This window comes from Nasonia vitripennis, assembly GCF_009193385.2.
Source record: "Nasonia vitripennis strain AsymCx chromosome 5 unlocalized genomic scaffold, Nvit_psr_1.1 chr5_random0004, whole genome shotgun sequence".
NCBI classification, from domain to species: domain Eukaryota; kingdom Metazoa; phylum Arthropoda; class Insecta; order Hymenoptera; family Pteromalidae; genus Nasonia; species Nasonia vitripennis.
The window spans coordinates 834,692-859,188 of record NW_022279655.1 but is presented as its reverse complement, the minus strand read 5'-3'; positions in this window follow the sequence as shown (position 1 = coordinate 859,188).

Sequence of the window (24,497 nt, the reverse complement as noted above, 5' to 3'; positions counted from 1 at the left end):
ACGCCTGAGTTATAGCTTTTCTGATTATAGCACGTCAAGTACTGATGTTGATCATAGTTGCCGTAGAATTTCTCTAAATAGAAGTCATTTTGAGCCTCGCGTTGATAACGTTAATTTGTTAAGTAATGATAATAATGGCAATTACTTTTGAGTTGCTAATGGATTAAATAATCGCGCACATAGCACAGCATATAATAATGCAGGGCCAAGCCACAATATTGTCACAAATAAAAATCATGACCACTGTAGTGAGGACGTATTAGAGCGTTTTGCTAAAGCAGTAGAAAATACATGTTTGATGTCTAATCAAAGTAGCCTTAATTCCAAAATATTGCACAGAATGTCAGCAAACAAAGTTTTGCCTACTTTCTCAGGTGACCCGCAAGAGTGGACAAGATTTAAAAATGCCTTTGAGACATCAACGGTTTTAGGAGAATACACAGATAGCGAAAATTTAACACGTTTAAGTGAAGCGTTGAAAGGTGATGCTAAAACTATTCCTAGCAGAAAAGAATGCCGGAGACATTATGAAAACATTAGAAATGCGTTTCGGCAATTCTAAGCTAATATTGAATAATATTGTCCAAGAAATTAAAAGCTTGCAGAGTATTAATGAAAAAGAGATAAGCGTAATCGAATTTGCAACTCGTTTGAGAAATGCAGTGCTGGTAATCAAATCATTCGATGATTATTTGGGATATTTAGGTAGTCCGGATTTAGCAGAAGAATTGATAGGAAAGTTACCTGAGTCGATGATTTTAAATTATGTAAGATTCGCCAGAACTCAAGGAAATAATCGGTCTGATATTGAACAAATTTCCGAATTCGTTTTTGAGGAAGCGGAATTAAACATCGCTGCCGGAATTTTCCAGAATTCATCGAGTCAGATAACGCCCAGAACATCGGGATCGTCAATAAAGAATCCTCGTAACCAAAAGTAAATTGAATGTGCGTTAAATGTAGACGAGGATTCCGTAGGATCATCAAAGCAATTTCATAAATCGTCAGGTAGTTGCGCGAATTGTGGTTGCAAGAATCATAACATTTACGCGTGTCGTCATTTTATGAAAGCACCTGTTTCGCAGCGCTGGAAAATTGTCAAATCAAATCGATTATGTTTTGTAAGTCTTAAAGGGACATTCAAGAGATACCTGGGATAAAGAGTTGTGAAGTTGTGGCCTTGCTAGCAGGAAATCGGATAAGTGTATCTCACCGAGCATAGGGACCGACGCGCAAGGCTACCACGTTAACAAGAGGATCGTCGGGTGACGACCAGGAACTCGCCTCGGCTGCTCAGCATCTCCGTCTTGACGGACCGCGGAGAGTGGCGGAGTCCTTCTATGCTCGGCTTATTTATGAATGGAAGCAAGGGTTTTAGCATGCATAATAATGACACTCTAATAATTTATGCTAAGAGAACCTTCGGGCTTCATCTGCCCTCAGAGCGTTTCTTCACTCGAAATAACAATGTGCACTACGTGAAATCGTGTGTGCGTGTGTTGTGCGTCGAGACGACCATCGAGATCGGCCGGCCCACTATGCGCGACAATTGGGCTTTGCCCTTGGCCCTACGCTAAGCTATATACTAACTCATGCTTTTCTGCACGTGGTGTGCCATGAGCCAAATTAACCGAGAGAGAGAGAGAGAGAGAGAGAGAGAGAGAGAGAGAGAGAGAGAGAGAGAGAAAGAGAGAGATAAATGGGCTATTCGCCGACACAGGGCAGACTCACGAGTTTGCCGATGAACGTCGCGTTGCCGCTACTGGTTGCTCTGGGTTCCACCTCGTCAGCGCCGTTTGGTCGGCGGCTCACTGAACTCCTCCTCGTGGCGTTGGCGTGAGCTGCAGGCACTGGATTGCCTTAGCCTAGGCACGATGTCATGGTCCTCGGCCTGACGATCTGGTCTGGAGCCGCGCCCTTAGAGATGAGCGACTCCGACGGCTGGCCGGCTTTCGTGGCTCCTGGCCACGTGTGTTCGCTACCAGAGTCGGGAGTCGATAGAGCAAGTCGCGCTTCTCTCTGCTGATCGATAGTCCTTATTCGGTCGATTCAGGGCCCTTCGGATCGCTTCGTGCGAATCCGACTCTGCTATCTCGTTCTCTCTTGTTGCGTGTTTATTGGTCAGCGTAGGCTATTGTCACGCTGCTTTCATTCCCCCTCCCCCCTCTCTTTCTCCTATTCTACTTCTATGCTTCACGTGTGGCTCCTGCCGCCTTGATAGTCGTCACAATGCGTGTTTGTATGTGTGTGTGCACGCTTCGCGCGCGTGTATGTGCTGGGCTTATGCCGAGCTGTTGTGAGGGCACATGCACTGTCACAGAGTCATGCAAGCATTGTGAGCGTAAACATAATGAATTGTTACATTTTCACATTCAAAAGAAATCGAACGATATAGTAGAGAGCGCACATGAGAGTAAATCGATCACGGCTCATGTAACGCAGGAGCCCGTTTTATCTACTTTAAATAACCCATTATGACTAGATTCGCGAGTATTCTTAAAAATAACTCCAATTACAGTAATAGGTACACACTCCATAAAAAAGATGTATGCATTAATGGATGAAGGATCGACGGTGACATTAATTAATTCAAAAGTTATTAACGAAATAGGGGGAGAGAAAACGCGACAGGATGTATCTCTAACGGAAGTAGGAACCGATAAGGCCATTGCTGTTGTGAATCAAAAGGTTAATATCAAGCTTTACAATGGCCGCGATACGTATACTGTAACGAGTGTCTTAGTAATTGACGACCTTGCACATCCTATACAGCATATGTCTAAAAAAATCGCGGAATTATGCCATAGACGAACGAATATTACGATAGGTGATTATAACGCCGTCCCAGATTTGCTAATTGGGCAATATAATTGTCATCTGATGCTAACCAAAGAGTTTCGAGAAATAATCGCGGAAAATCTTGTCATTTCACGTTCTAAATTAGGATGGGTATTGCAGGGTCATTATGAAACATCAAAATTGGAAATGCGCCTTAATTGTATAAATACGTTAAATCAAAACGAAGAGAATAATTCACGAGACAATACGTTAAATCAACTAGTTAAAACATATTTCGATATTGATTCAATCGGATCAACGCACGATATGCTGCACTCAACAACAGATGAGCAGGCTCTGAAAATATTAAAACAGACGAGTAACTATATCGGAAACGCGTGGGAGGTGGAACTTTTATGGAAAGGAGAGATTATAAATATACCAAATAGCTGTGTAGCAGCCTTACGTCGATTATATTTATTAGAGCGAAAATTAGACAGAGATAGAGAACACGGAGAAAAATACTATCGAGAAATGGAAAGATTGATTGAAAACGGGTTTGCTAAGATATTAACGGTCGCGAAGGAGGACATTAGAATTTGGTATTTACCACATTTCGGAGTATTAAATATTAACAAACCAGGCAAAGTGCGTCTCGTATTTGATGCTGCGGCTAAAACAGCTGGTATAAGTCTAAATGAACTTTTACTCGCGGGTCCAAATTATTTAAAGGTATTACCGGGGGTGTTGATGCGTTTTAGACAATTCGCGGTTGCTATTAAAGGAGACATTAGAAACATGTTTCTGAAAATTAAGATCAATGAAATAGACCAAAACGCGCAACGGTTTCTTTGGCGAGGTAGAAATCGAACAGAAAAACCTCAGGAATACGTGATGACGACTGTATTTTTTGGAGCAAAGTCGTCGCCATGCACAGCCTTACACATAAAAAATAAAAACGCCGCGTTGTTCGCCTCAAAATATCCGTCTACAGTAAAAAGCTTAACCGAAAACTGCTGTATGGACGATTATTTGGATAGTAGCGAAATTGTCAATGAAGCAGAAGAGCGGGTTAGACAAGCGATAGAAATAAATGCATACGCGGGCTGAGTAATGCATAGTTGGTCGAGTAATTTTGCAAACATCTAGTACAATAATAATATCGACTGTGATTTCGATCAATTAATAATTACGAATTCTGAAATTACAAGCGCAGAGAAAATATTAAGGTTAAAATGGTTAAATATGTCTGACGAGTTAGCATTCAACATAAATGTGTCTAGGATTCCTAATGATTTACGCAATGGAGTGAGAAAACCAACGAAACGCGAGTTTTTGTCCGTGATAATGTCAGTTGGTCCTCTTGGATTAATAACTCCTTTTACTATAAAATCACGAATACTTATGCAACAAGTTTGGAACAGTAAAATAACTTGGGATACAGAGCTACGCGATACGGAATTCACACAATGGAAGCAGTGGCTATGCGACTTAAAGGAGGATGTTGAGTGTAGGATAGAGCGTTGTTATCAATTGAAAACGAACCAAGTGAGATCCGCGGAACTACACGTATTTTGCGATGCTAGTTCTAAAGCATGTGCCGCTGTAGCTTATTGGCGTTTTGAATTGAGCGAAGGTCAGTATCACGTTTCTATAATTATGGCAAAAAGCTGCGTAGCACCCATAAAAGGAGAAACGATCCCGCGATTAGAACTGCAAGCTGCGGTTATAGCTGTTCGACTTGCAAAATTAATCGCGGAAGAACATAAGTTCGTGATAATTAAAAGAGTATTTTGGTGCGATTCAAAAGTAGTGTTGTATTGGATTAGGCATGAACCGAAAGAATTTAAGGTGTACGTAGCGAATAGATTATTAGAGATTCACGAAAATTTAAACATTGCCGAGTGGAGATGGATTCCTTCAGCCGAGAATCCAGCCGATGATGGAACTAGAAGTGCGTTCGAGGCATTAAAAAATACTAGTAGATGGTTTCAGGGCCCTAATCTTTTACACGAAAGAGAGAAAAATTGGCCGGCAGATGCATTTGGTTCAAGTAATATCAAGAAAGATGTGAATTTGGAACATAAAAAATACGTGACCGGAGTATACACAGCAATGAGTAAAGACCGATTAATTGACTTTACAAGATTCTCTTCGTGGACGCGTTTTATATCTACAATAGCGCGAGTTCATAAAGCAATCGATTATATGAAAAATAAGAAAAAAATTAACACAAACACCAATCAAGCGTTATTTGTTAGCATCAGAAACGTGTTTGAAAATAAGCCAATTGAATTCGTTCGAAAGAGAAATAAATACGTTAAATACAACGGTAAAATATCAAGAGATAGTCGAATATTAGCTTTAAACGTGTTTTTAGACGAAAGAGGGTTGTTAAGGTCAAACAGTCGAATCGTAAAATTTATAAGTGTTGAGATAAATACAAAACTCATTGTCTTATATGCTAACGAATCAGGTACGCGATTATTAATTAAACACTATCATAAAAATATTATCATTCGAGCCATAACACAGTTGAAAACGTACTGCACCAAAACTATTGGATAGTAGGACTGCAAAACAAATTGAGAAGCATAGTAGTCAAATGTGCGATTTGTAAAATGCAACGCGGTCAACCATGTATCCCGATTATGTCTGCGCTTCCCGACTGTAGGCTAGCTTACAACCAACGTCTTTTCACACATTGCGGACTTGACTGTTTCGGGCCTATGACAGTAAAAATCGATAGACGGAGTGAAAATTGAGCTAGCTCATTCTCTTAGCACGGATTCTGCAATCATAGCGTTAAGGCGTTTTTCAGCACGTAGAGGAACACCGGTTAAGATATATTGCGACAATGGAATAAATTTTCGGAGAAATCAGTGTTTAGTTAGCTAGAGAAATTCGTGACATCAACAAAGATAAATTACAAGATTACGCAAACAGAAACAAAATTGATTGGAATTTTAATCCGCCTACCGCTTCGCACATGGAAGGTGCGTGGGAGCGTCTTATAAGATCAGTTAAATCTGCATTAGCCGTGGTATTAAAAGAGCAAGCTCCTAAAGAAGAAACGCTTCTCACAATGCTCGCTGAAATAGAACATGCTATAAATTCACGACCTTTGACTCACATATCAGTAGACCCACGCGATCAAGAAGCGCTTACTCCGAATCATTTTCTTCTTGGAACCCGCTCAGAACAAATACGAATAAGTAAATTCGACGCTCAAAAGCATTTGCCCAAGAAAGCAGTGGCAAATCGCACAAAAGTTTGCCGATGCTTTTCGGAAAAGGTGGCTAAAAGAATATCTTCCTACATTGATTCCAAGGAAAAAATGCCATAGCAATGCACAATTCAAAATTAATGACATTGTGTTAATACTAGATGAAAATGTTGAACGGAATCAATGGAGGAAAGGTTGAACGAATATTGCCTGGTACTGATGGCCAAGTTAGGGTAGCTGAAGTTCGCACAACCAATAAAGTGCTTCTTAGACCAACAAGAAAATTGATTATATTTGCGAAATAATTAGAAGTACAAAGGTAGTACCTTTGTACTAAGGGGGAGGATGTTACGGTCGCGAGCGTCCCTAACGTTGTTGGCTCGGTGACCAAACTTAGCCTATTGGAGAAAGTAAGCATTCAAATTGCTCTGGAATGCATCATGTGCACGGCAATAAATGATTGTCCAATGCCGCTTTCTCCTTTATTCGGAAACGCTCGAAAATTGGAAAGATACAGGGCACGGAGACATAGAGGTCTCCTTGCGGGTGAGAACTTATGGTGTTCATTTGTTTGTGGGAGTGAGCAACGGTTACCGGGCAAACAAACTGCGCTAACTTCGCGGTGCAAATAAGGACTACTTTAGTCACGAATAGGCAAGACTTGCGGACTTTAGCTGTCTGCGCTATAAAATTTTATACGATACTCTTGACTTAAATTGTTCAGTTTTACATGGCGCTTAGCGCCCTCGTTAAGCTCGGGTTGCGCCGTATAAAAAAAAACCATTTAACGGGAAATTTCCTGCGAAACAAAGTCGAGAAAGGTCGCAATGTGTCGAAAACAAATTCTTAGAGCGCGAGCTCAAACGTACCTCGGGTTATAAAGAAAAAAATAAAGGGACACTGTTGCCAAGCGGCTCACAAACAGCCGGCGACACGTGTGTCCGCGCCGGTCGAAGATCAACGCGAACGCGCGGGTCGAGTAACGTAAACACTCTCGAAATGAACTTCGGCAATACGTGGAACTGCTCACACCGAGATAAGTACGTAAGAGTAGTACAACAGAGGTGAAAGAACAAAGCGGCAACTGTTTACAGTACGCACGATAGACCGACACATTGATTGCTCGAATTCCTTCGAGGGAACTTCGATACTATTTAGGATATCTGAGACTGTGCGAGGTCACCTTCCGAAATGGCTAGCGAAGCCTCAGTCAACGATTGGGTTATGGCATTGTCGAACGATTAAATTAAACGCGAAGCGGAGAGCCGTGTATTAAATACAGCAGTTAGCTTAGCCGAACTGCAGAAGCGTTTGGCACACGAGGTGTACATTGAGAGGGGCATAGTGCAACCCGACGAGGAACCTCCACCGTCAGGCGCTGCGCGCGAGCACGACGATACGCCGCCCCCTACCAGCTCTCTACGAATGTCCCACTACTAACATCCAGCATATCGGGCCCTATAGCGACGGCGCGAGAGCAACCGTTTCACGCGTCGCGAACATCGAGCCCTACAGAGACCGAACGCGGGCGAGATAGAGAAGAGCAGACCTCTACGGGTACAGTACCACTTGTACTGAGACGCAGCGTATTATTCGGCGATACTACACAATTCTGCACGAATAACCAGCAAAATAATAGCCAATGAGACTTAGGTTATCTAACATTAACTTCAGAAGGTTGTATTTACAATTCGACAAATTTTCAAAACGTGCAGGATAGGCCAATAGTAAACCATCCGCGAGCGAACAGCACAACGAGGTTAGCTGGAAATAATTTAGTTTGATCCACGGCTATGTTTAACACACAAAACTAGGCTACCTTCAACCGATATTCTAAATTAGCACAAGAAGTCAATCCGATTAATTTAATATCATTACAAATACAAAATTTATCGAGACATACGAAACATACAGGGAATGGTTATGTTAGCACGACACCACGTGAAATTCCGGCCAGAATTAATAATTTCATGCCACCGGAGGGGCAAAATGGCTACCTAAATAACGGAATAACTAGACCGTCTCATCTACAATTACCAATTAACAATAATAATAACGATAATCGACAACAATATAGAGGCGCGTACAATAATAACGAACAGCCCATTAACACAGAGCGTAGGTTAATCGCACCTACTCACGTTAACGCCTTTGACTTTATTTGCAAATGGGACGAAGATAGTGAAGAATTTTTAAAACGACTAAGGGAAGGGCACTTAATCATGCACATTTCGGATGATGATTTATTTGAAATATTACCGTTTTTCCTTCAAGGGGTTACTTTACAGTGGTACAGAATAAATTCGGATAACTTCGGATACCTCACATATATCAAAGCAATGTTTAATCGCATGATACCTCCGCTAGGACCAGTCCGTGGAATAAATCTAGCTCTTCGAAATATACTACCGAGATTACAAACCCGAATCGATAAGCCCGAAATCTTCACGTTCCAAGAGCTGGAAGCTATTGCAGTACGCAAAGAGAAAGGCCTAATGATTGCGAGAACATACAAACCACCTTCGCGCGCCGAAGATTCTCTCCTACCGGACTTAGCTTATAGGGAACAACGCTCGCAGTGTAATATTAGACAACAATTATCTAACCTCGAGCTAGACGAAGAACAAAATCGAGCACGCGTAGAACATACAGAACCGGACTTTACGGAGGATGCCTTGCCTGACGAGGACGAATTAAATAATTTAGGTTACGGACGCGACAAACGCTTTAACAATAACCAGAGACAACCAACAAACCAATCACCTAATAAAATCCTACATAACAACAACAGACCAATGACGCAGATACAGATCTGTTATAACTGCGGAAAATCCGGACATTTCTCACGAGAATGCGAAGGCCCAAAACGCACGTTTTGCTATCAATGAGGAAAAATCGGAACACGGTTTATAAATGGCCCGAAATGTAATCCAACGGAAATATTCTGCAACGATTGCGGATTAATAGGCTACCTCAGAGTAAATTGTCCAGAATGTACGGGAAACGCAGACTAAAGTCGCAAAATAAGGCCAATGCGGCTTGGAAAACAGAATAGGCCTCACCGGTCGAATTAAACAAAAATTTGGATATCTACCCGACAAAAATAAACGCAGTCTGCGACGAAAAATGTTTCACACAAAAAAATGACGAGGCTAACTTAAAAGCTATCTCAGAAAAATCAGGTTATCTAACTAATACAGACAAAATTGTGCCAAAGGCTATCTGTGATATCTTAAATAAAATACCGCATATCTTAAATAATCAACGAGAAAATGCGGAAATTCAAGATAATAACTTTGAATATTTAAAATTCACACCGTCCCAATGGGATATCTTAATTATCGAAGAAAAATAACAACTTGCGTTTTCGGATTACCTACAATTTTTCTAATAAAAAATTCAAGCTATAAATTAATTAGAGACGATTTAATTCACGAGGATATCTACACGACGGATAAATTATACAGCTTACCTTTAAAATCCCCGAACGTACTTTACTCTACCGCCAGCATAGCAGACAATAAATGTGAAGCTCTGATAGACAGCGGAGCGAGTAAAACGTTCATAGGACCAACAATACATAAAATAGCAACGAAAAACGCACTATTAGTGTACAAGAACGTAACCGGGAAACTCACGACGCCGCTAGGTTATACAGAAGAGATACGCGTAATTATACACACACCAATTAAATTCCGAGATAGAATACGAATAATCAAAACACGAGTTCTTGACTGCCTAGATCAAGACTGTATTTTAGGGACGCGTTACACAGTTTCGGCGTAATCGCCGATTTCACTAATTTCAGGTACACCTTCAGTTCAAAACCGTTCGATAGATATACCTTCGAAAAACGTTTCGCAAAAACGGCGGAAACGGCGGAAGCATGTTACGGCTTACGTGAACTTAGTCCCTCGGAAGAAAAAATTCTCGAAGAATTTCTAAATAACGAAATACCTAAATCATCCGGAAAACTCGGGAAAACTTCGCTAATAGAAGCCGTCATCAACGTGAATAACCACCCTGCAATTAAACAAAGACCTTATCCAATATCACCGACCGTTGAAACAATTTTATTTAACGAAGTTGACAAAATGTTTGACGAGGACATCATCGAACGTTCGAACAGTGATTGGTCATCACAGGTACACATGGCGCGCAAAGCCAACGGCACGCGCAGATACTGCCTCGATTTACGAAAAATTAATGCGATTATTAAAAAGGATGCCTATCCATTACCGCTAATGGGATCAATATTATATAAAGTCCGAGTTGCGAGATACATTTCTACAATAGATTTCAGCCAGGCTTTCTTACAAATTCCTCTAGAAAAGAAAAACAGAGAAATTACAGCTCTCGCAGCACCGGGGAAAGGACTATTCCACTTTAAACGTTTATAATATGGGTTATCTAATTCGCCAGGCATCTTTCAACGCCTATTAGATTCCTTAATCGGACCCGCATTACAACCTCACGGTTATTCATATCTTGACGATTTAATCATCGTTACAGAAACGTTCGACGAACACCTAAAATGGCTAAAGGTTGTCTTCGACAAAGTTTAACACGATAACTCAGCATTTATTAAAGAAAAAAGCAAATTTTGCCTATCCGAAGTAAAAGATCTTGGGTATCTAATAAACAAAAACGGACTTCAAGTCGACAGCAAAAAAGTCGCGCCTATATGCGAGTACCCCGTACCTAAAACGTTAAAACAAATATGGAGATTTATCGGAATGACATCATGGTACCGCAGATTTATTGAAAATTTCACGTCATTAATACAGCCAATCTTCAGTCTACTAAAAAAGAATAAAAAGTTGGAATGGGGACCAGAACTGCAAACGGCATTCGAAACCATAAAATAACGTTTAATGACCGCTCCTATATTAATGCGGCCCGATTTTTCAAAACCTTTTATCATACAAGTCGACGCAAGCACCGAACACAAATCATAGACGACAAAGAATGAGTTATCGCGTACGCAAGCCGAACCATAACAGACGCCGAGAAAAATTACACGACCACAGAGTTGGAATGTATGGCGGTTATCTGGGCGATCGAAAAATTTCGAGGTTATATAGAGGGCACACACTTCAAAGTCATTACGGAACATAGTAGTCTGCAGTGGCTAAAGTCACTTAAAAAACCCGTGGGTAGGCTAGCTCGCTGGTCGATGTATCTAACGGCATAGGACGTCGATATTGAATATAGAAAAGGGGCCATGCATCACGTACCCGACGCGTTATCGCATATTTACGAAAACCAACTCGATGAGGTTAACACTCTTAACGACGATAACGATGACTGGTATAAAGGAAGAATTGACGAAGTACGGAAAATCCTAAGAAATATCGTAATTGGCATATTGCCGGGGATATCTTGTATCACAAAACCGAAGATACGTTCCTTAACACAATCAAACGCGATCAATCTATCTGGAAGCTCGTAGTAAAATCAAAGGACCGAGACCGAGTACTGTTTGAAGCACACGATGACACGCAGAGCGGCCACTTAGGCATTGACAAAACACACGCACGCATAGCAAAAGATTATGTTTGTCCAAGCACGTATAAGGATATAGTAAATTACGTTAAACGACGCGACGTGTGTCAAAAAGTCAAACCCAAGCAATTCGCACCACCGGGAACGTTGGGCCAATGCATTATCGAATACCCTTGGAGCGTTGTAGCAGCCGACATTGTGGGCCCGCTGCCACGTAGCAAAAAGGGAAAACGCTATCTGTTAATAATACAGGACTTATTCATACGCTGGATAGAAATCCAACCGTTAAGAGAAGCCACCGGAAAATCAATTAAAGACGCTTTACACGATTTAATAATAACTCGCTGGGGAACACCACGAGTGCTCATAAGGGACAACGGCACAGAATTCATTAATAAAACTCTAATAGAATACACAAATGATCACGGCATTTATCGAACAAGATCACCGAGAGTGGAATAACCACATATTAGACTTCCGTTTCGCATTTAATACCTCTAAACATACGTCCACGCAGGTCACTCCAGCCTTCCTTAATTTTGGACGCGAGCCGTTACCGATACACTCCCTGCGCAAAGAAATAGAAAACTCAGATATCATCAAACGGGGTAACGTAGATCAGTGGGCAGAAAGACTCTATAGATTAAGAGCGATTAGAGATTAGGTCGTAGAAAATTCGTAAAACGCGCATAATTGCCAAGCAAATTACTATGACAAAAGTCACCGCAATCTTACTTACAAAGTAGGCGATTCCGTCTTAATGCGTAACCGAGTTTTGTCAGACATGTCAAAAAAATTTCGCAGCAAAACTGGCGAAACCATATAAGGGACCATATACTGTCACAAAGGTTCTTTCACCACTGGTGTACGAATTAGTTTCGGCAGACAACTAGATAGTCTCAAAAATACACATCTATGACCTAAAACCTTACAGGCAAAATACCTGCATCCCTGCATAGACACCTCAGGCTACCTATCATCATCATCACAGATAACATTAACTATCACAACATAAGGTTATCTACAACGATCATTAATAAACTGAATGCGGACACTGGCTACCTTATTTGGATTTATTAATTATATCATTATGTAAGTACGCGAAAATTTAAACACACGATAATTGTCATATCGCGGCATAGGCGAAGCCGGTTATCTAATGTAAAATCTAGATCAACGGGGGTTATCTTACTGCTGATTACGAACTTACATCATGGATAGGCAGCAAGAGCCAGACACAACGACAGAAGAGGAAGAAAGGCTTCTGCTAGAAGTCGATTCTGACGACGCTATTACGATAGACTCGGACATCGAGGTACTGTCGCTACCTACACCGTCGCCCGCCGATGTAGGCGAGCCTGGCCCAGGCTCTCCGCCACGGAGGGGGGAGTCTCCCAAAGATGACTTTGATTTCATTCCTCGGTAGAACGCTGATAACAACGCAGCACCACAACAGCAAGCTGAAGACGCCGATGAGGTGAACCCGACGGCAACCACTTCCAGAGCCCGCTCACCTGACAACCTGAGCGACCGCATGGAGGGCGATTTCGACCAACAATTATCCGCAAGCCCAGAGCCAGAACCTATAGAAGAAGAGGAGACTAACGAGCACTTAGAAGATATCCAGAGGCGTAAGGAGATCGAACGCTCACGTCGTATGGTCAAGGAGTAAATACCAGACAACCCTCTACTTCCCTTGCTGGGACACGAGGAGGAAGTGGCCGAATTCTTCTACGAAAACCCGCCCATCCTGTCGGCTTTCAACAAGGTCATAAAATGATCGTCGTAAAAGTTAGACAAAGACCGTGCATACTCCGGGAATCTTCCCTCTGCACTGGGAAACCAGAAGTACTACCTCGCGCACCGAGAAGAAGCACGATGATCTACGAGCGGTGGACCAAGACATGCAAACCATTGCAGTTCCGCAATTTTCTTTGGGAACGCAAACCACGCTCAGAGAACCTGCCCAGCCTCTGCGAACCTTCATCGTAACGCAGACTCCGCAGCTGAATTTCGCTCTACAGTCGCTAGTTTCCACCGCAACGCAGAATCGACTTGAAAATCTAGCTGAATCCCTGCAGGCCTCGGTGCAGATCCAAGCCGAGGTACACGTCGAAGCCGTAGCTCCCGAACACCCACCAGAGCTATCCACAGAGATCCAGACACCTCCAACTACACCCAACGAGACAGCATCGGAGAGACCGTTCCCGCCAAGGAACGAACAAGCCACCGAGAACGACATTGAGAACGCTGGGGCTAACGCCATCCTTGACACCCCGATGGAAGCCGAGTCGACAACACCACCTGCGCAAGCGATATATATATATATATATATATATATATATATATATATATATATATGAAGTTTTATGATTTTTTTGGCGATGATCCAAGTGACGCAATTTATTTCTATAAGCTAACATGTATTTAAATAATTTATCACTAAGCTTTAAATTCTATTCTGAATTTTATTCTTATAACGGGGTGGAATTTTTGACAGCAGTCGCGCAGACGTTAGCTGCGTGCAGTGCAACTGCTGTCAGGAGAATCACCTCGTGATAATTGAGACAAGGTATTGTTTTCTCGGCATGTTTCGAGGCTCGTAGTGAACCGGCTAAGGTCGAGTGCGGCTAGCTGCAGCTTTCATGCACGTGTATCGGGAAGCGATACGCGTGCCCGCGGAGGCGGCAGGGAACTTAATCTATGAGGAGACGGGAGTCAGGATCGTGGAAATAACCGACGCCGAACACAATTTAACTAAATCAAAGAATAAGTATATTGTTGTCTCCAAGTTATGGTACACGAGCGCACACGCGGGTGTACGAGACGCAGACGAACGGCGTAGCCAGAGATCGGGAGAGAGCTAGTGAAAGAGAGAGAGAGAGAGAGATTAAGATTAGATTAATTGCTCTTTATTTTTGTACATTTTGTTGTACATATAACAAATATAGTGTATTATGATAAAGGAATAAATAAAATTTGTGTAAGGGTATATAGTATAAGGTGTGTGTGATGTTGAGAGATGACATGAGATGAAAGAGAATGTATGTATGTTTGTGCGATGTTTATGTGTTTTCCAAATTAAAGAAATAATTTTTGGCTGCTTGTTTGAAGTGTGATATGGATAGTGTGTCGCGAAGTTGAGATGGAAGGCTGTTCCAGAGGTAGGAGGCGCTGATGAAAAATGAATTCCTCAGCGTCTCCGTCTTGAAGGACGGGATGTCCAGTGGAGTCACCTCGCCCCTGACAGGCCTGAGTGCGACGTGGAAGTCAAAATAGGCTAGTAGATAAGCTGGTATTGAGGTGTTGAAAATTTTTCTAAGAAAACAGGCCATGAAGTACTTCCTACGTCCGGCGGTGGTGAGCCATTGCAACTCACGCCTGTAAGGGGAGATGTGCTCGTCCCTCTTTACACCATAGATGTATCGGATTCCCGTATTGACAAGCCTCTGCAGTTTTAAATCAAGCTCTTGAGTCAGGTCGCAGTAAACAAGTGAGCAGTAGTCGATGAGGGGAAATAGGAGTGCTTGCACCAAATGTTGGCGCAACCTGAGGCTAGTGCTCTTCCGAAAGAAATATAGCCGATACATTAAAGAGTGAGCACGTTTACAAGTTTGTGTAACGTGCTCTTTCCACGTAAGTTTTGAGTCAAGCACCAGCCCCAGGTTGCGCACAGATGATTCAAAGTTGACCTGGGCCCCCCCTATATTTATATAGGTGTTAGCAGTAGAAGGTAGAGCATTGATATAGTAGGGTGAGCCCAGGACGATCGCCTTAGTCTTACTAACATTCAGCTTAAGTCTGTTTAGTGCTGCCCAGCCCATTATCCTCTCGGCGTTAGCACTCATCTTTTCAGAACAGGAATCGAGCTCCTCAAGGGGGCATTGACAGTAGATTTGCAGATCATCCGCGTAGACTAGATGGGATACATCTGAGTCAAGGCAGAGGCCAATGTCATTGATGTATAACGCGAACAATAAGGGGCCCAAGACTGACCCCTGTGGGACACCGGTGTTTAGTGGTAGGAATGTAGAGAGTTCGTTGTTGTCACCAATGACGGCCTGTTCTCTACCAGAAAGGTAAGATGCAAGCCAGCGGATAACCTGCTTGGAGAAGCCGAAGGAGGGTAGCTTTCTAAGTAGCCTGACGTGACACACTGTATCAAACGCCTTGCTAAAATCAAAAAGAAGCAGAAGGGTGACCTTCTTCCTGTCCATTCCAAGCCTGACATCATCAGTCAGCTTAATCAAGCCGGACTGCGTGCTGTGGCCAGTGCGAAAACCAGTTTGGAAACTATCAAGATAGAGTCTAGTTTCAAGGTATTCAGAGATTTGATTGTGCACCAGCCACTCCAGCGCCTTGGATAGAAAGCAAAGTAGGGAAATCGGTCGGTAGTCAGTTACAGCTGTAGGAGAGTTGATCTTGTTTAATGCTCTTACGAGCGATGATTTCCAGGCAGAGGGAAAGCATGCCTCACTCAAAGACAGGTTGAAAATTTGACAGATTAAAGGAGTGAGTATTGGTAGTGCTTTAGAGATTACAACCTGTGGGATGCCATCGCTTCCCCTGGCCTGGGTATTGAAATGTGAAACTGCAGCTAACACGTCCGATTCTGTGATGGCCCTGAAGATAAAGTGTTCAGGGAGGTCTAGACTCTCGAGGGTCCGCAGATACTCCTCGACAGATGGAGCTTGAGGGTCATTTGAGATGGAACTGAAGTGTTCGTTGAGAGCATCTGGAGAGAACCGAGCAGGTGGAGAAGATTTAGAGGTGGTAATGCCAAGATTTTCAAGTTCTCTCCATATCTCTGCAACGTCGGTTAGAGTAGACAAGCGTGAATAATAGTAATTCAGCCTGGCTTCCTCGACCCGTTGATGAGCGTCATCCCTTGCGATTCTATAAAAGTATAGATCCCAAGGTAGACGACTTCTGCGAAAACGCCTGTAGAGCCTATTCCTTTCAGTTAAAAGGTCACGAAGAGCCGCGGTGAACCACGGGTGACGTTTACGTCCAGGTGTCACAGTCTTTAATGGGGCGAGATGATTTATGGCTTTTGTGATGTTTTCGTTGAGGATGGTGATGCATTCGTCAAGTGATGGTGTGGTGAAGGATGACCAGTCGCATGCGCTAAGGAAGTCCCTTAGCTTCTCAGCACAGATTCCTTTGTAGTTTCTGTAAGTGTAGGTATTAGGTACGTAGCGTGGAATCTGTACGTCGAGTGTGGCTGTAATAAGGTCATGTCCATTAATGAAAGGTGTGTCAGTCTTCCAGTATGAGAGCAGGCGATCCTGCTCATCGATTAAGCAAAGGTCAAGCCAGGTGTCAGAGTCTTGTCTATGATGAGTTGCACCATATGGCACAGAAATAAGGGAGTTCTCGTCGATGAAAGCCTTGATGAAATTGGCGTCTTCAGACGAGGAAAGTTGGTCAGCATTGAAATCACCCATGATGACCTTCGTGGAGTAGTTGTGCATGTGTGTTGTTAGTTGCTCAATAAAGTTAGATCCCTGGATAAAGGGAGAATGAGGAGGGCGATACACAACCCCCACGAAGATGGGCGATATTCCCTTAGCTGTGATTTCACAGAAAAGATACTCCGGCTTACCTGGTTTGCCCGACCATTCACCATCAGATGACGAGATGATACAAGCTGTCAGTGAGTGATGGATGTAGGGAGCCACACCTCCACCGTTCCTGTTTCTGTCCCGTCTGTAAAGAGTGTAATCGTCCAGTGAAGGGATGGACGATATCTTGTCGCTTAGCCAGGTCTCGGTCACAGCCACTACGTGGAAGGGGGAACGAGTGGACAAGAAGAACCTGATCATCTCAATGTGACCCGTAAGGGAGTTCGCATTGAGATGACAGACCCTGAGACCCCCAGACAGAGACGCTTTAGATGTAGATGTGGATGTGTTTGATGTTTTAGACGGTGGTTTTGGTGGAATGATGTGTAAGTGTTTTAATGTGTGGTGTCCGTGTTGGCTATTGGCGGTGTTCGGGCTAAAAAATCTTCCAGATCAGCCTCTGTAGTGATGATGGTGGCCCGTTCATTGTCTTCGCCAGAACGGATGAGGATCCTACCATCCCTCACAAAAGAGCGGCATCCTTTCCTCCTCTTTGCCTCCAGCCTTGCCCTGATTCGCAGCTTGTGAATATCTGGAGGAAGCAGCTCATTTATATTGATGAGTCCCTGATGGTCTGGACAGAGAGCTCTCGCTTCCTCCAGTAGCGCAGCACCCAGTTCACTAGTGTGAAGTTTGCGCTTCCTGGCTTTGGCCACTATGATGGAGCGGGCCAGTGCACTGGAAGAGAGGGTGACAGCAAGTGGTGGAAGTCTGCTGTCACCCGGCGCACTGATGTTCGTTGTGTCCAGTCTCCCCATGATCCTGACGAACGCCACATCCCGCTTCAGGACCGTGGGATCCAGTGCAGCCAGGACCGAGTAGGCCAGGAGCTGCAGTGATGTCTCCTGGGTGTAGCCCAGGCCGGTGATCACCACCACGTTGTTGGAAGTACGCTCCTGCTTCCTCTTTAAATCGGCCAGCTCGCTGCGGATGGTATTGAGCTCCTCCGAGGCCGGCGCAATGCTGTTGTTCTGCTGCTCTACAGGGCTCCTTGACGACAGCTGTTGAATTTGTGCCTGCAGCTCAGAGATGGAGGACTCGGCTTTACTTAGCCGAGTGTTGAGCGCATGCAAGTCGTCAAGGGCTTTGAGGCGTTTCTCAAGCGGGCCAAGTCGCTTCTCGATTTTTGAGACCCGTTCAGACACGGTGTTTTGCGCCTGAAGGGCCTCATTTTGGACCCGCTTGATATCATCCAGTGCCGCAATGATGTCCTTGAGGGACGCCTCGATTGACGCCTGTGTCCTCGCCGGCGACTGCGCTCTGGAGCCGGCAAGAGATGGAGGCGCAGACCTATTCTTCTTGGGCACACCTGTTAAAGGAGTGCCCTTGGTGGATGTGCTTGCCGTTGCCGCTGTCGCTGCCGCTGCCCTTGCCCTCGTCTGAGTGGTCTTGGGCGTGCCGACGTCTGTATATTCTGCTGCACAGGCAGCACAGACGAGTGTGGCATCATTCCCCACCATTATGGACCGAAATGAGACACATATGGTGTGGAAATGGTCATTGCACAACTCGCATGTCTTCATTCTTCCCCTGGCTGCTTTGTTGCATTGAGCACACATAACAGGTGTTTCGGCACTTTTTCCACCAATTCCGCTCATTCTGGACGAGGTTATGTCACTGTCGATAACTTACTGACAGTCGATAAAGTAGAGTATGTTGGAGGATAATAGCTGGTGGTAAGTTATCGACTGTTTTTGATGGTAGCGACGCTGACGGAGGAAAGAGAGACGCCGTGCAGCGAGGAGAAAAGCCGTGCGTGTTTGCAGGTTATGTTTCAGCGACAGATGTTGTAGCAGGAAAAAAAGCAGAGTAGTAGATTGCAGCCTCCAGTGAATAATATGTCACAATGAAGGTTGCAGAATAGCGCATGCAACAGACTACAAAAGAATAGGCCCGAAGGCAACGTGCGGCAGTAAGAGTGCAGAGAAAAATGAGTAAAGCAAAGCAGGACTATATGTACTCACGTGAAGTTGGCAGAAAAAAAAAAAAAAAAAAAAAAAAAAAAAAAAAAAAGAGAGAGAGAAAGAGAGAGAGAGAGAGAGAGAGAGAGAGAGAGAGAGAGAGAGAGAGAGAGAAGGAGAGCTGACACTCACGGTTCGTCGATTCCACTCGCTCTCTGGAATCAGCTGAAGCCCCAGGACGTCTCCTTCGCAGGCGAGGTGGCGTAGTCACAAGATGAACAAGTTCAAAGCGATGTCGCACGAAGGACCGCGGAGTGGCCGTAGTCTCAGAGAAGGTAAAACACACACACACACGATTTGAGCTAGCTCTTCTCGAGGACCAAAGTAATAGATAACGCGATCTAACGAGAAGACAGCCTGTCAGTCAGCTAGCCCAAACGGATCTGTCGCGCGTATCCTAAGTCTCACACGCGAAGCTCTTTTTTTCTCTCCACCTACTTACTGTCGCGGTGTGCTTTCTCTCGTTGCTATGCCGCTGCTCACCTGTAACATGCAACTACTATACAGTAAATGGTATAATTATTGTATGCTGGGGAGGTTATGACGAGTTAACAACGCTCCTCGTCATACATTTTAGCACAAATTTATGGATATCTTCATTTTTAGCCAAAGATACAGTGTCTCTGGCATTCTGGGACCCATACAGGAACGTTTGCACTAAAAAATAGTATCTCCATGAATATTTTGGTGGTCGTAGTCTAAATCGAAATCTTACTTTGACCAATGTTGAGGTTTAAATGGCTTATAAGATAGGTATAACACACACACACACACACACACACACATATATATATATATATATATATATATATGACTTTAAGGGTAGTTTATTGAAAAGGTGAGAAAATTTTACATAAATGGTATATCCATGTCTATAGTGAGAAATGCTCCCCTGGGGAGCTATGAATTAATTAATTTATCCTGAAACGCAAAAATTGCCAAAATTGACATCTTTGGCTCCCTACTATTTTGGTAAAAAGTAATTTAAAAATCTGAAAAAATTTAGGTGCATTGGAAACTGTTTCTAGAACATATTTACCGTAGGTTAAAGAAGAAACAAAATTTTGATCTTTGATTTGACAGAGAACTACCCATATATATTACAATATAGTATAGATACATGCACCTAAATTTTATCTATTGCGTAATACCACAAAGAAAAGAGATATAAAAATGCCACGTGCAACATTATATCGTCGCTCCCTACGAAGAGTAACACTGTTCAAATTTTCCAGCTAAGAGTAGCATAATTCAGATTCGTCGCGAAGACTAGCACAATTTAGATTCTATTTATAAGAAAAGATTCGTTATGTGAAATGCTCACTTTCTTTCGCATTTTAATATATTGAAAACAAGTAGGGTTAGTTATTATAAGCAAATTAATCGATACCCTTCCCTCTAGAATGCAGCGTATAGTATAAGATACGCTCTCGATAGCACAAAGTATAACACTATACTTGGCATCGGAATACTATCAAATTATTATTAAACAGACCCCAAATACGAAACCGATAGTAATTGACAGATTCAATAATTAATGAAATAGTTAAGAACAACGAACGACAACGTAAGGCGAAGTAAGAATAAAAACAAAATTAAATTCGAATGTTGACAAGTAAAATCAGTTAAGAAATCAATAATAATAGTAGACTCACGTAAGACAATAATGATAAATTAGAGTAAAAACATAATAATGTAAAGACACACCGATATATACGCACATCTTACGACTCTACGGCAAGAGACCAAGCGAAGCACACCGATACGCACGCACACATTGCAGTTCTACAGCAGAGGCACAAGACCAAGCGAGGCACACCGATATGCACGCACACATTACGACTCTACGGCAGGAGACTAAGCAGAACACACCGATACTAAAACCGAGCCACTACAAAATATAACGAATGACACATAAGTCACGTGCGCTGGAAGCTCGAGGAGCCACCAAAGAGGACACCGCGCAAGTCGGCTCAAAATGCACAGAGGAGTTTCTATAAGCCTGCAGATAAGAAAAAGTAAATCAGAGGCGAGTTTGACAGGAGAGGAGCACAAGGGGACTCGATGAGAGGATTTTTACTCTGGTTTTCTAATTGGCCCTCCCTGCAACGTCACATGGATTAAAAGCTCCAAATAAGGCAAATAGCTGCATCTAGGCATCCTAATTGGCCAAACATACACCCCACCGAAGAGACGAAAAATTGGAGATCGTCTCTGCTACAAGGGCATAAAAGAGCCCAGCAACAGGTCTGTACGTTCTCAGTCCGCTTCAAAGATCGTCGCCACGCGTAAGCTCTGCACGAATTCAGTCCGGTATCGCATCTCGGGACTTAGAATATTTTTCGACGGTTTAAACACTTAGAATCTTTTCGCGGGGTGTGGACTTAGAATATTTCGGAACATTCAAAAACTTTAAAAAAATTTCAATCGCGTAATACTTACAATATCTTCTATTCTATCGGACTAGCATATTTACGTTGTTGTTCGTCATTCTTGACAAACCGAAATAATTAACAAGACGTTAGATAGTTGCGAGCGAGCGTTATTATCAAGTTGTTTAAAATTGAATAAAGTAAGAAAGAACGAAATCGCGAGTGTACTTTAAACCTGAAAACTCTTGATTCCTTGCGAACCAATTTACCCTCACATTCACTCCGCTTTGGAAGCCGAGCCGATGCCCCACTGAGAGGACGAGCAGGTAGCAGAACTGGTCAATAGCAGAAAATAAAGAAAGGTAGGTGATACATTAGTAAACAGGCTGCACGACTCTATTGCGCATCACGTTTCTCTTTCTCTCTTTCTCTTTTCGTTTCATAAGAAGTAGGTCCCTCAATAGTGTAACGAATTATTAACCCGCGATACAACCGTAACAATAGGAGTGACGTCTTATTTAGCCAGCTGTCAAGAGAGGACTAATTTAAATTATAAACCTCAGTGCGGGATTCCGATTCAAAATATACAAAGGCGATAGTAGTTTCAGGAGACTTTCCGGCGACTACTAGAGGCTGTTATTTCTTAGATCGCAAAGGTAGTCAGGCACCACCATTTTAAACATTTTTATAGGAAGTTAAATAAATTAAAAAATTAAAAAATTGTATTCCCTATAGAAATGTTTAAAATGTTAGATTTAAAAAAGAAATTCAGTAATTTAATTAATCTTGCCATTTTATTAGTTTTGCCTTAATAATATTTGTTTTTATTTAAAAAATAACAAATTTTTTCTTATAAAAAGAATCTGAATTATGCTAGTCTTCGCGGCAAATCTTAATTGTGCTACTCTTAGCTAGAAAATTTGAGCAGTGCTACTCTTCGTAGGGAGCGACGATATGATATGCCTTGTGACAAGAATTAGGTCATACATAGTAAAAGTAATTATTGTTAGAAAAAGTAGATTGATTTAAAATATAATATATTTTAAAATGATTTCCGGATAGATACTAGACTAGGTAGCTAATTGATGACGTTCAAATATGTGTATGAATATGTTTTGTGACAAGAATTAAGTTATGTATAATCCTATCGGATCTATCCTATCCTTCCTACAATATATCAAAGTGGAACAAATTCTCTCCGATTCTCCGGGCCACCAGCCCTACGTCACACTTTTTTAGATATTACGTTATCTTTTTATATAAAAATGATGGACCATAAAAAGATTAGGCCTTGAAAAATTTTGGGCCTTACAAATTTTTGGGCCTTACAAATTTTGGTCTTTAAAATTTTGGGCCTCAAAAGGTTTTAGTTTGAAGAATTTATGATCTTACAAATTTTGGGTCTTAAAATTTAAGCCTTACAATCTTTTTTCAGGCCTTTTTAACCGTTAAATATTTCAGCCTAAAATTTTGTTTCCAGCTAGAGGAAGCTTTGAAATAGTAAAATTTTCAGTTTCGTTAAAACTTCGTAGATACGCATATGAAGGTGTTAAGAGTTCGAATCATGCATTATAAGAAAATGAACGTGCGGATGGATGTGTGTGTGTGTGTGTGTGTGTTTTCTGATTCTGAATTTGGAAAACAATTTTTCTATGATTCTGACCATTTTATGGCCATATTATAGCCATTTTTCGATTTTTGAAAAAATATTTTTGCTTTTTTTGATGAAATGATTTATACAATGTATCTAACAAAAGTGTATCTAAAAGAGCATAAAATTGTTTCCTTTTTTCGGCAAGATTTGCCAGATTGACCGTTAGGTTTTGGGTTTTGTATGTCGTACGATTACGGGAGTAAAAAGGCTTTAATTAAGTTAGAATTTTGGGAAAATACCGATCTTTTGATGACCTTGGCTAGGTTATTTTTGCAGTTTATGAAACCGTTTAATTTAAAAGATATAAGGATTCAAATTTTTTGTCTCTCACCCTGTATACCCTGTATGACTGAACATAATTATTTTTGTTAATTTTTATTACTCTTTATCTAAAGCTTAGAATATTTTGAAAACATTTATGGTTTTGTGAGGTAGAAAATGTTCATGGCTTTGTGTGTGTGTGTACGTATATCGTCATAATACTGGAACCACGCGACCGATTGTAATAAAATTGGACTTGCATATATGTTGACTGATTTTTAATTTGGGTACATTTTATTTCAAGATTCTAACCATTTTATGACCATTTTATGGCTATTTGAGGGTCATTGTATGTCCATTTTTCGATTTTTGAAAAACTATTTTTGCTTTTCATTTAAACTACCTAGTCAAGAGTTTTGAAAAAATTATGATAATAGAAAATACGTAATATCTACTTCCTGTAAAAATGTTAAGCCATTTCGACGAAAGCCGTTCGATTTTAGTTGACATTTACCTTTTACCTTATAAAAATGCAGAAAATGCTTAGATCACCTACAACCTGACCCTCTGTAACTCGAAGAATATTTATAAAAAAATTCTGAAATAATTCATGAGATCCTTGGGACACTTCAGGAACATATTCCCACGATTTCATGACAAGACAGTGCTGTATATTTGAATAACATTTTATGTATTGTAACTATACATTCAGTTGGAGGAAGCTATGTACCAAAGAATTGGCAGCAGTTTTTTTTTAATGCAAAAAACTTTCAACCCTAACATTAATTTGGGCCTTAAAAATGTTGAACTTTTAGAAAATATATGGGTAAGGAAGTGCTAGTAAATTTAGGTTGATCTTAAAAAAAAATAATTTTAGGCATTACACAATGTGGTCCTTACAAAATAATTTGAAAATCAAATAATTAAATATTTACTTGATTGTTGCTCAGCTTAATCAATCGTACATACCGCTGCCAATTCATTGGCACGTAGCTTCGTCCAACTAAATTCGTAGTTTATAGAGAGTTGACTAGCGTACTCTCGTTATGTCTCTCTCCCTCATTACTGTATATAAACATATCTAAAAATATATATGTAATGTCGTAAACGTTATTT